Below are 16143 nucleotides of genomic sequence, written 5' to 3'. Positions count from 1 at the left end.
CCTTTGACTAGTCAAGAGGGATATCATCCTTCCTTGAGGCATATGATTGGCCAATCAAATTCAACATTCATTTAGTAAGGAAGGGGGTGGGGAGTGAGGTAAGTAGTCAAATGTGGCTGGCATTGGGTTGTCGAATGGGGACCTTTTTGACAAAGAATATGAACAATATCAAAAGTCAGTATCTATTAAGTGCAGTATACCATATTTATGTGCTTTGTATGTGTGATATAATGTAATTCTTCAAGCTTCCTTATGAGTTTGATTCTGTTTTATAGAAGGAGATACAAAGAGATTAAGTGTTTAAGTGACTTGTCAAACTCACAAAGCTACTCAGTGGCAAAGGTGGGATTGGAACCCAGGCTGGTTGTCAATGAGTCATCTTTCCCTCCAGTTCACCATACAAGGAAACTTAACATTGTGAATAGCTTTACTGTTGTTAAATTTTAAGAATGGTAGGTATGGATAGTAACTTCCTTTGTGAACAGGCTGTCCTGGGCAATCTTCTAAGAAAACTATTACACTTGATCTTAGTTAATATCTATAGTAATACATCTTTCACTTTCTTTAAAAAAATAAAAAAGGACATTGTGTGGTTGGAGAGAGAAAGCAATTTACCTGAGTCACATACCTGTAAAGCAGTGGTTCCCAACCTTCCTAATGCCGTGACACCTTAATACAGTTCCTCATGTTGTGGTGACCCCCAACCATAAGATTATTTTCCTTGCTACTCTATAACTGTAATTTTGCTACTGTTATGAATCATAATGTAAATATCTTTTTGTTTTCCAATGGTCTTAGGCGACCCTTATGAAAGGGTCGTTAGACCCCCAAAGGGGTGGCGACCCACAGGTTGAGAACCGCTGCAGTGTAGTGTTCAAAGCGGGATTTGCATAAAGGCTTATTTTGAATATGAAGGCTTGCGTGCCTCCCCTGCCGCTGGCTGTAGGAAGTGTGAGGACTGTAGTTGAAGTGTGGCAGGAGCAGGGTAAAAGAGAAGGATTAAAACAAATTGCATAAATCTGACCAGCCTTCCAGAAGTTTATGATCTAAAAGGAGCAATTTTTTTACAGGAAATATATTTAATTGCTTTATTATTATTATTTGTTTCCAAACTAGACAGGAAAATGTTGTTCTCAAGTTTAAGAAGGCTTAGAAAAATATTCATTTGCTTTCTGGAAGAGTTGGATGAAAAACAGAAGTGAGGACCAGGGTCGTCTTTAGAGGGAGAAGTTGAAATGAAAACGAGGAACACTGATTTTCAATTGCTGAGACAGGTTAAATATTTAAGTTAGTAGACTCAGCAATCAGGGTTCTAATCTAATGCATGCCTAGACCAAGATGTGGCTACATCAGTTGTTGGCCTCTAGGTGGTTTCTTCCTGAGACCACATAGTGAATTAAAAGGCAGGACAGAGACTGAGGTGCTTAGGGCATAAAACTATGTGCTTACTCTGTAATTACTGTTTTCTAGATAGACATTCTGTTTGTCTCTTTTTGTTTTTGCTAGGTACTCTCACTGACACTGAGTCTTTCTTTTCTGAATAGCCCAATATGTGTGTGTGTGTGTGTGTGTGTGTGTGTGTATATGTAGGTGTATATATTTTTTGCATGAGAGAGAGAGAGAGACAGAGAGAGAGTTTGTATACTCATATGCATATGCGTATAAAAACTTTGGAAAGCCATTCCATCATTCCATGCTGTGTCAAAATGTTTGCTATATTTGTTTCATTCGTGTTGAAATTCATGAATATTTTAAACAACTTGTCCTTTGCTGCTCTTTTCCTCTAAGAAGAAAATGCACTCCATGATAAAACATTGGACTTATTATTCACACTTTGTATAACCGAAGACTAATTAGCCAGTGTTTAATTTCTCAAGACTAGAAAACAATATCTGTTGTCTCTCTCTTACACAAAATGAACAGCTAAACAGCTCTTCCACCTTTTTTTTTAAAAACAAACTTCCAGTACACAAGCATTCATAATTTATGATTTTCCATCAAAACATATCCCCTGAATGGAGATAAAATCGGCATTTGGAACATGGATGCTTCGGTTCCAGCTCAGGGGCTGTGATTGAAATGCATGCACAGGCTTGAGTTCTTCTTTTTCATTTTCCCCAATTTGTAATTGAAGAGCTGAAGGCTGCTAAGTTTCTAACAGCGTTATACTCTTACATTAAAACGCACAACTGAGTTATAACATTCCTTGTTTCAAAGCTGCTGAACAAATTGTTTAACATATTTGTAATACTACAATACGGACTGCATCATAAAATTGTAGATACAGACTCTTGTATCTCAGTGGTTGATTGCCACGTCCCTTTTGAGAATTCCTAAGCAGATAACCTGCTGCTTTTTCTGATGACAGAGAACAAAAATTCATGTGTGTAAAGAGCTTTTGTGAGATGTGTTGATCATGTTTTTCATATAAAGCTTTTCATATTTGCAGGTATTCAAGACAGTTAAGTTCACTTATTTGCAGCAAAGTAATAGTGTTCCAATTAGTTTGTTAACTTCATTCACGTGTTTATGGTTTTATGGAAAAGGAAAGTCATTTGAAAGGAGTTTCCTTTTCTCTCTAAATGACATTGAATGGTCCCGTTTTTAAAGGTTTCTTTGATTTTCTTTTAGCCCCTATGGTTTTGTGACACCACTCAAATTTGTTTCTCAAGTGTTCAGAATTCATGTCGCGTGGCTGGTTGTTGAAACATTCTGCCTGAATGGTTGGAGACTAAATGGATTCTTGCCAGCACGTGGCAGGTCCAGGCACCAAGGCCGATGGCTGCTTAGTGCTGGGGTGAGACTCTTTCTTGTGCAAAAGTTGGTGGTGGTTTCCTGTGAAGAAATTTGGGTTCTGTAACCCAAATGATATCTTCAGTAAATAATTCAACATCTGTGTTTTAATTCCAACGTTGTTTCACACTCAGCGAAGCCCAGATCTCTTCTTATAAACTAAAGGTCTAAATAGCTTTACATTCCCTTTAGTGTGAAAGCAAATTTTTTGATAATTTTACTTGCAAAAATTTTTATTTTTTTGTTTGTTGGCATGCAAACACTTTGAGCCTTCCAAATATTCTTTCATGCCAGAGGCTGTGTGATGGTTGAGAGCACAGAGTCTGAAATTTGGCAGATTTGAATGTAAATCCTGCCCACCCATTTGCTATCTTGAATAAGTGATTCCCTTCTCTATTCCTTAACATTCTCATCGGCAAAATGGGGATAATACGTGTGCTACTCACATCGGAAGTGTTCAACTAATATTAGTTATCCTCATTAATATTACCATAAAGCCAAGTTATAATTACATAATTTTTGGTAATGTATTAACCAAGCTTCTTTGAAAGACTTCCCCAGAGAATTTGGCTTTAGGGCAACAATGCTCTGGTAAGATGTACAGAATGCTTATTTTGAGGCCGTTATTGGTTTTGGGAAGCTGCTGTATCACTGCACCATGGATGGCATTGTGTTTAGTTTTCCCACGCTTTGCCATGGCAGGTGGCAGCTGCTAAGTTGGGCATTTGGGGCCTTGTGGCATCTAGGCGCTCTGCGTCTCTGAGTTAGCTGTTTATCATCATGGTGCAGGACGTCACAGCTGAGGCAGAAGGAAGGATTAAGGGTAATTACTCAGTTTATTACTTGACCAGCTCAGACTGTCTAACTCCTAAATCCAGTGCCAAGTCCATCTCCTGTCAGGGCTGCCTCCACTTTCAAGGACTTCCCCCCTCTTTCCCGAACCCTACTCAGTCTCGTGTCTGAGTTTAGGTGGAAGCTCATTGTCCTGGTTTTTGTCTCCAGTGTTCCTTTCATGAACTCACATGTACCTCCTAGCTCTGCCTGGCTTTGCACAATCCTGTCCTACCTGTGCTGTTGGATCACAGACTGGCCACTGTACAGAGCAGGCAAGGAGAGACAGAAGAAAGAGGCAGACCACTCCAGATTGGCAGGTGGCAGGTTTCATAAGCAAGGCACCTTACATACAAGGCTTATCTTGGGTGATCACAGGACAAGTAGATCTCTGCACCCACTTGCCAGAATCTTAAATGTTTCTATAGAGGCCTTAACTGTGTTCAGTCAAGTATTACCTCTAGATGGTCTCAACAATAACTTACTCTCTCAGAGTTTCGTTCTAGAAAATGGCTCCCAGTGTGGGGATCATGGGCAGAGCATACATTTCAAAGTCAAGGGAGGGGTAAGGGGTTTCTGTTCGCCCGGGTGCAGCTCGCTGGTCAACTGCAGATCATGAGCTCAGATCACCTCCTCCAACACTGGTGTTTCCTGTGGTTGTTTCCATAGCGTGATCAATTCACAATGGTCCCAAAACTCCTAAATAAGGCCCCCAAGCTCCCACTGGCTCCGTTTATGCCCAGAGGATTGGCAGTCCCCCCCCCCATGCCCTGCTGGCTGTGTTATCCCCATTCCCCATGCTAGTGGGTTTCCTAGTGGAAGCTGTAGTGATCTTCAGCACCCACTTACTCCCACGAAGGAAGCTCGGTGACAGTTTCTTCTCCTCTAATATCTGCATCATCATAAAGGAATTATAGGAGCACTTTCTAAACCTTTTCCACATGGCAGTAGAGTCAGTGGAGAAGGGGTGGGGAGAGCACTGCTTGGGTCCTTTGTGGCCAACTGCGTGTCCTTATCTTTGTTCCCTGCTACCGTCAGTCCCTCTGATGCTCCTCTGTGCTTACAGAAGGAAAATGAAGACAAAATCCGTTCTCTGCTCGAATCTTTCAGTGGAGGTGCTAGTAGAGATTATGATGGTAGTAGGAATGGTAGGGTGGGCAGACAATTGCTTTCTGGGTCCTGCCCAGAATTTCAACATAAGGAAGGAAAAGTAACCCTCTAGGAGACACTTGACAGTCTTCTGGTTTCATCCTTATGAACAACTACGGTAGTTGCATTCTTCCCTATTTTAGGGAAACCAGTCTTAGAGCGGGTGCATGCACTCTTCTTTGTCTATGGATCCTTTATTGTAATCTCTTTAATCTCGGTCTTTGGTTATTGATATTGAAAAAGACATTTAATATGAAAATATTTCTTTCTTTCAAGCGTTTAATGCTAGAATCCTAGCATTCAAGGCTGTTCCTTCTACCATGCTCTATTTAACAGTGCTGTTTGGAAATCAAAGCTGATAATGACTCCTTGGTTCTCCGCTCTTGCAGTCCCCATCAGACAATGGCTGACTTGGCTCACTGGGTGGAAAGTAACAGGCCAGAAGGTTTAGAGAGCTGCAAGGTGATCAAGACTCAATAACTATGTAAGAAAGAAGTGGAAATAGTCACAGAAGAGGGGAGAAAATGGGGTAAATGCTGATTACCAAGTTTACAAAAAGTTGAAGGATTGACATGATCCCCCAATTTAAATCTTAGATTAATTTTATAAAGGTAGCTTTTTAGACCCTTGATTAGGTGGCATCTTTTAATGTCTACACTTACCTCAGTGTATCTTATAAAATGAAGCTCAAGCCCACTTCGTTTTTGAAACCTTTCTTAATCATTCCAAACCATCTTTCTCTGTCACTGATAATCCACTAAAATATAGATTAGTTCTACTTGTTTTTATTATCTTGGTAAAATTTTTAATTAAATTTATTGAGATGACATTGGCAAATAAAGTTATATAGGTTTCAAGTGCACAATTCTATGATACATCGTCTATGTATTGCATGGTGTGTTCACCACCCAGAGTCAATTTGCGACAACATGGATGGATCTTGAGATTATCATGCCAAGTGAAATAATTCAGACAGAAAGTCGAGAACCATATGTCTTCACTCATATGTGGGATATAAAACTGAAAGCAATGAACGAACAAGACAAACAAACAAGCAAAAACTTATAGATACAGACAGCAGTTTAGTGGTTACCAGAACGTAAGTGGGGAGGGGGGTGGTAGATGAGGGTAAAGGGTCAAATGTATGTTGGCAGAAGTTCTGCTAATTTTTAATCTCATAATGTCCTGGGTCATTTTAAGTGTTTTTATTTTAGTAATTGCATTTTCTAAATCAGATTCTAAGCTTATAAACAAAGGTTTTATGTTAAGTGCTGCTCATAGTGGATGCTCAGTAAATAGTTGTTGAAAAATATGAACGATGCTCTCGTGTTGTTATTTATATTTAGAATAGAGATTTAAACTATAACAAAAGGAATTGAGTTAAATAAAATAAATCTGGCTGTGTTATACTGATAAATGATATAGAACATTTACTCGTTTAACGTCTTTAAAGATAAACATACACTTTTATCTGACAGGAACAGTTTTGGTGAAAATTCAAATTAAATAATTAAAGTTAACTCCAAGTTCTCTGAAACTATATACTTTAAAATTAATGAAACTTGTCTATTTACTAATAAATAATATTTGCAACTACCCTTTTCAATGACTTCTGTTATAATTTTCAGAGAAAACAACAAGTGAATGCAATAGTCAAAAACCTAAAAGTGTATCTTTGTTTACATACTTTAATTATGTACACATCCTGCCTACCTAAACGAGTTCAATTTTTATTCTATAGCAGAATCCATTTTGGTTATAACAAATATTGGATGACTTTTCAAATGGCACTATCCACATAAATATTACCTAAATTATTTTTTCACTGAAACTATTAGTCAATATTTATACTAATGTTAATACATTCTGACTGCCTGTGTCTAAAGAATACTCTGTAACATATATATATCTTAAAACATTTGCAAAATATTCTCAACATCATTACTTCTGAATAGTCTGTGTGCATTCATATAACATTATAGAGGATTAATAAATTCTGAGTAATATATTGTTGATAATTCTTAATGTTTCACTCTGATGAAAAAACATTAAAACTCTTATAATCTCTTTTCAGTTAAAGAAAATTTTATTTTAACAAGACAAGGTCAGGAAGTCAGAAGTGATTTTTGTATGAATATATATATCTTACAATTTTAAATAACCAAAACAGCAACAACAAAGGCATAATAAAAGTAAAAGTAGAAGTCAACTATCATACACATGTCTGTGATACTAAGGAAAATATCCAAAATATTTAATATACTTTAAATAGTTTAAGATTTATAGTGTACAAATGTGAAAAATTATTTGTGGTCACACTGTGAAAGATATATTTACAATAATACTCTTAAAAAACCTAAGTAAGATTATGAGAAACAGTCAAAATAATGACATAAAAATATAAGCCAGTTATGTTACTTCGTTTAGTTCAGAGTTTTCTAAGGAAAGGGGAAAAAGGGAAGATACGATATATAATTTTTATTGTCAAAAGAAGGAACCATAGTCTTTATCAAGGAAGGTACACATTAATTTAATTTATTGTTTGGCTAGTTAAGTCAGAAAATGATAAACAACTTAATAGATGTTGACTTTCATTCTAGTTTTAGGAAAGATCCCAAATATATATATATATTTTTTAAGATTTTTATTGGGGAATTGGGGGGATGTGAACAGAGAAGTTCCTGTTGTTTTTGTTCTTCAGTCTAGTTGTGGAGGACTTCGCTTCACTGGCCCAAGTTGGCACCATCATTGTGCTCTTCCCAGGCGAGGCAGATCAGTCGCCGGCTTCTGGATGGCTGCTCACTGCGGCTGCTGGCCACTTACGCTGACTGCCGGCTACACATGGTAGCCTATGGAAACCCACTGCCACAGGGGCTGCAGCCTATGCCATCGCAGGCGACCCACAGCAGCCCAGCTCCAGGTTGAGCTGTTGTTCAGCATCTTAGCTGTAGAGGGCAGTGTCACTGGCCCTCATATGTGGGATCCGAACGGGGGCCTCTGGCGTCCCAAACCAGTTCTTAACCAACACACCACTCGGCTTGCCCCCGAATATTTTTAATAGTGTCTTTTTGTATAACCATCCTTGGAAAGAGTCTAGGAAAAAAAGCAGATTGTATTAATCTATAATATCATATATATCTCAAAGAAATGAGCATTGTTTGTTGGTGTTTATGTTTAGATATATTTTTAGACAGTCCAGTGATATTAGACTTTTAATTAGGCATTTTATGAGACATTAAAGTAAGATGTTAAACCATAGTTTAAAATGATGATTAATAAAAAGAAAATTTCCAAAAGTATCTGTGAGGATTTTGGCTTCTGTTTCATTCACTCATTTGTATCTGTCCTTGCTTTGTGCAGCCATTGAGCCTATGGGTAATAAAAAAATGTATAAGCCCTGGATCATTTTCTCAAGGGATTTACCATCTAATGTCAGTAATAATAATACACTTATTCCCAAAGCAATAATACAAAGAGTATGTGATATTTCCATATAAGTGACAAAATGTGATAGCAGCCTGTGAAGGCAATTTGATTATATAGGTGTGCACGAAAACCCGAGATTTCAATTGAAATCACACAGTGAAAAGGAATCTCTGACTCAGGAAGCCCTAAAAAATCACCCAGTTTTGCTCTGCCGCCTCCATCATCAGCTCCTTGGTGAAACCACTGCTGCGGGGGTCAGAGCATTGCATTGGCTTGTGCACTTCTCCTTTGAGCAAAGAAGATGGCTAGGTTTTGTGTTTTCCACTAATACCTATAAAAAACAGGAATTTGAAATATTTATTTATAAAAGAATGATTGCAAATTATTTGAATCAGCGCCCTGAGTTTACAAAATTAAAAGTCGCTTAAAGAGATAAGTGACTTTTTCATTTATTCACAGCTAGCAAGTCGCATGGCTTGGAGCTTGGTCTAAATCAACGTTTTATCTTAAGTAGAAGAATCTTAAAACAGTTCATATTAGGAAATAAAACAAACAAATGATTTTTCACAGCAAAATTTCACATGCTTTTAAAAATTATTTTAAATGTGATAGATTATTGTTTCCATTATTTTATCTAGATAATCCATTATAGTGTTTTATTCCAAGGGAAAGGGATTTAAAAATTAGAGTAGGGCTGGCCGAGTGGCTCAGTTGGTTAAGAGCTCGCTCAGGAGTGTGAGCTCTGAGCAACAGGGTCGCTGGTTCGATTCCCAAGCTGAGCTGCCGCTGAGCTGCCAACAGATGGCAGGGTGGCTTAGCTAAAAAAAAAATTAGAGAGTAGAACTGTTTGAATATGTTCCCTCTCCCTAGGAGTGGCAATCTCTCTATATGACAGAGGACATTTGCAAGATACTGAGTATCCCACTGTTTCTTTATGTCTTGTGATTAATTGGAAGAATTCACTTTCTATCTTTCTAAGTAATGAAATCATTGTTATTAAAGAACCTTAATGCATTTAAAGTAAATGCTTTAATTTTACTTGGAATAAAACCAATATATTTTATTTCCCAGGAACTTATTCTACTATGTAAATGTTCATTTTCTCACGGTGGGGGAGGTAGCATAAGTTTTAAAGGAAAAAATAATGAAACTACTGCCACACTTCTGGGGCAGAGAATGCAATTGTGGTAAGATGGAGCCCAACTCCATAAAAGAGACATATGAGACGTGGTGTATCAGAGCTAGAGCGGGATCTGGTGGAACAGATGTATGAAGGATGTCCACAAGTACATGCAAAGTCATGGCCAAGAAGTTTTGAGCAAGATGATAAGGCCTTTGCGCAAATGATGTGAAGATAGAAATGAGTAAATTCAAGGATGTTCAATATTTTTTTAATTGAATTCTGAACAACGAGCGGGTAGAGAATAAAGTGAGCCATATTCTACCTAGAGTCATTTAAAATGTTAAAGTCCAGAAATAAGTTTGATGCTAGTTTTGAGGACTTGGAAAGTGTTGGCATAGCATGGAAGTATCCTCAAAGCACAGCCATGGTGGTGAAGAGAGAACCTCTGTGATGCTTGGAGGGAGGCAGGTTCAGGCTGACCATTTTTTAATATCTTGTTAAAGGCAAAAAAAAAAGTAGCTATCTGGAGATGGCTAGGCTTTATTTGAGAAAAGGTGAAGGTTAGAGATGAAGGTGTAAAAGCATTTTAAAGTTTGAGATTAAATGCCCAGAATGGAAACTCTTGAAATATTTTGCAAATTCAAAATCAAGGCACTGGCAGTTTCAGGTGAGGACCTGCTTCCTGGTTCATAGGAAGCCCCCTCCTTGGTAGGACCACAGAAGGGGTGGGGCACTCAGTGCATTCTCTTCTGTAAGGGCGTTAGTCCCCTTCATGAGGGCTCCCCCTTAATGATCTAATCACATCCCAAAGGCCCCTCCTCCTAATATCATTACATCGGGGATTAGGATTTCCACATGTGAATTTTGGGGGTACGCAAACATTCAATCTATAGAAGTGTCTAACCATGTTAACTTTCTCTTTCTTTAGAGTTCTAATTTTATTAAAATTTTTATTAAATTTATTGAGATGACATTGGTTAGTAAAATTATATTAAAAAAAGTATAAAGTGTACAATTCTATAATATATCATCTTGTATATATTGTATTATGTATTCACCACCCAGAGCCAGTTCTCCTTCCATCACCATATATTTGATCCCCTTTACCCTTCTAGCAACTCCTCTCCCCTCTTACCCTCTGGTAACCACTAAACTGTTGTCTGCGTCTGTGATTTTTTGTTTGTTTGTCTTGTTCATTTGTTGTTTTCAGTTTCTTATCTCACAGATGAGTAAAGTCATATGGTTCTCAACTTTTTCTGTCTGACTTACTTCGTTTAGCATGATAATCTCAAGATGTAAGCATTACGTTGTATTTTCCATTGCTAGATAAGGTGATTACATTTATGTATTTATTGAAGACATCTTTGGAGAATCAACTGTTTTTCAGTCATTTCAATAAGCACTATATTACAAATTAGAGTTACAGAGATAAATAAAACACTGTCTTTTCCCTCAAAGAACTGTGTTTCCTTTGGAGAAGCCACATAAACAGACTGCTCCAATGAAATATTCTAAATTTAACCAAAATCTCATATGGAAATTATTTGTAAACATGAAATAGTACTGATGCATTATTTCATCATACTATTTTACTAGTCTGTGTTCATTTTTGTGATTATTTAATTGTGGAATGTGTTAATGTACATTGATTTAAGCTGGCTTTATGTCCAAGGAATAACTATGACTACAGATACTTCTAGTTTATAGAAAGTTTACATTACAGACATTAAAATGGACACATTGTTTGAGTCTTCTACACTTCCTTTTAAAAAAATGATGCAAGCCTCCCAATTCCAATCATCTTGTTATTGGAAAACAATGTTAAACTCGTAACTCAATTCAAAAAAATATGTTGTGTAAAGCATATTTATTTATCAGATTCTTTAATGAGGATTGGTCAGCTCCTTTGAGTGAAAACCAAACACAGTGATTCATGTTTCCCAAGCAGACCTTCAATCTAAATGATTTTTGAGTCATATTTGAGGTCACTTTGTTTTTGTCATTGCACTTAGTCTTCCCAGCATCTCATTGTTATTGCCAGAAAACTTTGGTGTGCTGCCTGCATGTCATCAGGGACAGACAAATGCAGCAGAGACTGCCTTAACTGAATTAGAATGAGTCAGTGCAATGCAATATGCAGACTTACACAAGACAAACATATTAAACTTGCACACAAAATGCCCAAATTATTTTCTGTTTTCTTAGTTTTTTTTTTTTTTTTTACAAAACAGCATATGCATGACATGCCTATAATATACTAATATTGTTATATAAAAATCAATGTTTTCATATGAGTCTACCTGATTCTACTTAATATTCCGCTGGCATATAGGGAAACAAAACAAGCGTGTCCGCGTGGGAGGATGTTTAATGTTATAATAAGTTTTTCAAAATTATGTGATCTATCAGAAATACATAAAACAGTGTTTTTTATAAGTGTGAGTGTTTAAAATTACTTTTAGTATTGTAATTCAGTACAGAAGAAACTAATTTCTAAGCGTGCTTATTTGAATAATAATTTGGCTCTTTGGCTACTTTGAAGTGTGGACTTGAAACTACAGTGAATTGAGTAAAACGTAGCTTTGTATAAAGGACACCATAAATGCAAATCCACACTCTTTAATTTTAAAAACATAAATTTTCTATTAACAAAGGTGTGCTTTTACACACATCTTTACAATCTACTTCTTTATTTTCTTTGACTTCTTGCATTGCACCGAACTTTAATTATTATATTTTTCAGATGAGATCGGTGACAGTGGTCAAGGTGTACTTGGACTTAATCACAAGCATTTAATGCATTTTGGAGAACAATAGCTTCTTTCTGATGGAAAATTCTTAGTTGTCATGTTGCTGGTGTGCTGTTTGTGACTGGAATGCAAAGCAGTTTTAATCCATACATCCTTTTTTCTGGGCTGGGATGCCTGCCAAATCTATGTCTGTGATTACCTTTTGAGGCTGTCAACTTGAAACGTGTCAGGGCAGGCGAATTTAGAACAGCGGGTTTGTATTTAGTGCATACTTAGCAATAGTGTTAGCTTTCAGAGTTAGGAAACAAATAATTATCTTCATACACTGAGACTTTGGGCACTGCATTTGCTGTTTTAAACTGTCCTATGGTTCTAGTTTAAATCTTCGACACATTTCATGTAAGATTGATGGAATTAAAAAAGTATCTGTTAAAATCATATTACATACTTATTTATGTAATGGCGAAACTTCCCTGCTTGTTAACTGGAAGTGAAAGCACCTTTCAGAAGCACTTGTTCTATGGGTTGCTTAATTTTTTGGATGATTGGTTAATATTCTAATCATATGTGATTTAAGGAGGAAATAACCCCTTGACTTGAAATCAGAATCCCTGGGATCAAATCAAGCACTGACTTAATTTCTCTGGGCTTCCATAGCTACATCTATATAAATGTAGTGTATCTTGGTTACATGTTTCAGGGTCTTCAAATAGGAATGGGAGGGAAGAAAATTCACGCTTAGTGAGTGATGTGCCCCGGGTAGTTTAGACACGTTGAATGAACTCTCCCAGCAGATGAGGGATGTTCATTCTATACAAATTAGCAATTAAGAAACTAATTCTCAGAGAAGATGTATCACTTGTTCAAGGTTGTTCAACTGATCAGTGAAGAACCTGGAATTCAAAACCATGATGGCTACTTTAAAAAATTTTGTTCATGTGACTGCGCACAGCTTGACCCCATGTAGCTATGGCTACAGCTTTGATTCCCATTTCTTATCCCCAAATGATGATGGGGGTGAGGGAATGATTTTCAATATTTGGAAAAGATCTATGAAAATATAACCATATTTTGTGAGCATATTATCCCAGACACTGTGCTAAGCATTAAGTATGTTACTTCATTTGAGGCTGAAACGTAACATTATAAGGTAAATACTATTATAATACTAAGCCATTTCACAGATGATGAAAGCAGTGCTCAGAAACTGTAAGTAACTTCTCTAAATTTCCAGATGGGGTAGGCTAACTTCAAAGGGCACATCTTTTACCACTGCTATTAATATTAGTTTTCCATTGCTGCTGTAACTAATTAGCACAACATTAATGGCTTAAGCAATGCTGATTTATTATCTTACTGCTTGGAGGTAAGACGTCTCACAGGGCTAAAATCAGGGTACTGACAGGACGGTGTTCTTTCTTGAGGTTCTAACTGAGAATTTGTTCTTTCCGTTTCTAGCTCCTAAGGCCATCTTCAATTCCCTTTTCCCCATCTTCAAAGCCTGCATTATAGACTTTTCAAGTTTCTGTCTTCTCTCTGGCCCTGTTTCTCTCTCTTGCTCTCTGTCACATCTCCATCTGAATCACCTGCCTCCTTCTTTTCTTTATAAGGGCTCTTGCTCTTATAATGGGCCCACATAAATAATTGATGATAAACCCTCCATCTCAAGGCTCATAACAATTTCTGCCAAGTCCCTTTGATGTACAAGGCAACATTCACAGGTTCTGTGGATTAGGGCAAGGACATTTTCAGGGTTTGTCATTCCTCTTCCAACCACGAGTATACTCTACTAACTGACTCTAGCTAATATGTTTTATTTTAGATTGAGTGGCATTGAGGGAGATAAGTTGGTGAATGTATTATTCCCTCCAGCAAGAGTTCGAAAGGGATAATTCAATATTAATTGATTAGTCAGATAAATGATGGCACATTTAAACACAGCAAGTGATGTTTAAAATTTTAATATTGCAGAAATATATAGTGGGCTTTAAATTATATGAATGTCTAACCACTGCACTATATACCTGAAACTAATATAAACTAATATTGAATATCTGAATGTCTACTGTAACTGAAAAATATATATATGTGTGTGTGTGTGTGTGTGTGTGTGTGTAGTGGGCTTTAAAAGCTGTATAAATTGTATGACAAGGTACTCATCACAATAATTTTAATTAATACATTTATAAATTTAACAATCTAAAAAGATCATGATAAAGATTAAGGTAAATAGAGAAATTATTTTAATCTTCAGTGTTTCATTTTCTGTTGAATGAAAAACATCTACATTAAGAAATATTTTAACTGCATAGTGCCTTAGTCTTCACAAAAATTGTTCTAATCTGTGTTCCCATTTAATTGTACATTAATCTTGGCGCTAATAGAACTAATGCTTTGAGAGCCGCTTTTTAAATATATTACCTTTCTTGAGGCCTGGAAACTAACAATGTATCATTAGTTTTACTACTTAGTTTTCTTGCCATTTTGAATTTGTAATTTTATATTGAGTTGTTTTATAACCTGTTGTGATAGTTTTTAGAAATTAGACAAGGTATCACCCTAATAAAGAAAAGGCCTTCCATGAAACATGAAGAGTTTTAATGAATTCCCCAGTCACACAACTAACTGGAAATAGAGCCTGGGCTGGTACCTTGTTGCCTGGACCCCCACGCTGAAGTGATTGCATCTGGGTCCAACCACCTCCCAAATTCTAAGACACAACTTAATGAGCCCTTACTCTTCTGATTTCACTACCTATTAGTTCATTAGTGTCATACAGTAATTGGCAATAAATAGTCTTCTGTTCCTGTAATCTAGATCGTCTTGATTTTGGCAGAAGAAATCTGCATCATATAACACTCTTATTGTAACGTCTTCAGTATGCAAGTATGCAGTGATGGTCATTAGAATTGGCAAGCAAGCTAGAGCCATATTTAATGCTTGAGATAAGTGTTTCCCAAGTTAACTGAACACTTACCTTTTTATCTTAATATTAACATTTTAAAAATATTTTCCCTCCCTCTCTCCCTCCGTAACCCCCACTTTCTCTATCGTAGGCTCGCTCCCTCCCTCCCTCCCTCTCTCTCTCTCTCTCTTTCACACACACACACACACACACACACACCCACGCACACACACACCCACACACAATTTTATTATCTTTATTTATATAGGTACAAGTTGAATATTGTCATGCTTTCTTTCTATGGTTCAAGTAGATTTTTGTTTTTGTAATCAGCATATAGAGATTTTAACACACAGAATGCTTTCTAGTAGAGGAACGCTAAGGCAAATGTCTGATAGATTAAATATTGAAAAGATATTTTTAAACTTAGCTAGGATTGCCCCTATCTGTTTTTAATGTGATATCAATGTGATAGTGAACATACTAATTTAGGAAAAATATATATAGGTTGTTTCGACCCTTATAAGTTAATTAAAAAAAAATGATTTCATTTCATTAATTCCATAGTTGATATTTTTTAGGAAGTGTTCTCCACAGAGTGACAGCACACTCTAGCCAGTGATTATAGAAATGGAAATAAAATTATAACAGTTAAATTGTTTATTATTTAGTAAAGGAAATTATAAGTTATGTTTATGTAAGCATATTAATCAGATAGCTATTTGAAACTCAAAGGTTTCTATAAGATTTCCCATATTTTGTAGACTAATAAGTGTCTGTGATTCCTTCTTCTAGAACACCACTGCATTAGTGTATGAATTATAGGGTGGCTACATGTTAACACCAGAAAGTGTTATTGTAATTGCCAGAAATACCATCAGCAAAGTAGCCCTAATGTGTACATTACCTCCGTTTGAAAAGAAAAATATGTTGACAACAGCAAATCAAAATAAATTTCTCAGTATTTCATATCTGCATTCTTTATTTTGTCTTAATTCTTACAGTTTTTTAAAGGAATATAGTTACAGTGCATTATGAAACTATACAAAAAAAGTTATTTCTCTGAAGTATTCAAGTACTAATTTACTCATACAATAGAATAGTCAGCAACACAATTATTACCTTATTTTGTAAGATAAATTAATTGTTATTGGTAACTAGGAACA

At 36.3% G+C, this 16143-nt stretch overlaps 1 protein-coding gene across 1 annotated transcript in view; it reads left to right on the top strand.

The window, feature by feature from the left end:
• Positions 1-16143, top strand: part of LOC109375393 (neural cell adhesion molecule 2) — a gene marked incomplete at its 3' end in the record, with an annotated part of 398480 nt that overhangs the window by 17067 nt on the left and 365270 nt on the right. The window lies entirely within an intron of this gene.

This window comes from Hipposideros armiger, unplaced genomic scaffold, assembly GCF_001890085.2.
Source record: "Hipposideros armiger isolate ML-2016 unplaced genomic scaffold, ASM189008v1 scaffold_942, whole genome shotgun sequence".
Lineage (NCBI taxonomy): Eukaryota > Metazoa > Chordata > Mammalia > Chiroptera > Hipposideridae > Hipposideros > Hipposideros armiger.
This window is presented reverse-complemented; position numbering and strand designations above follow the sequence as displayed.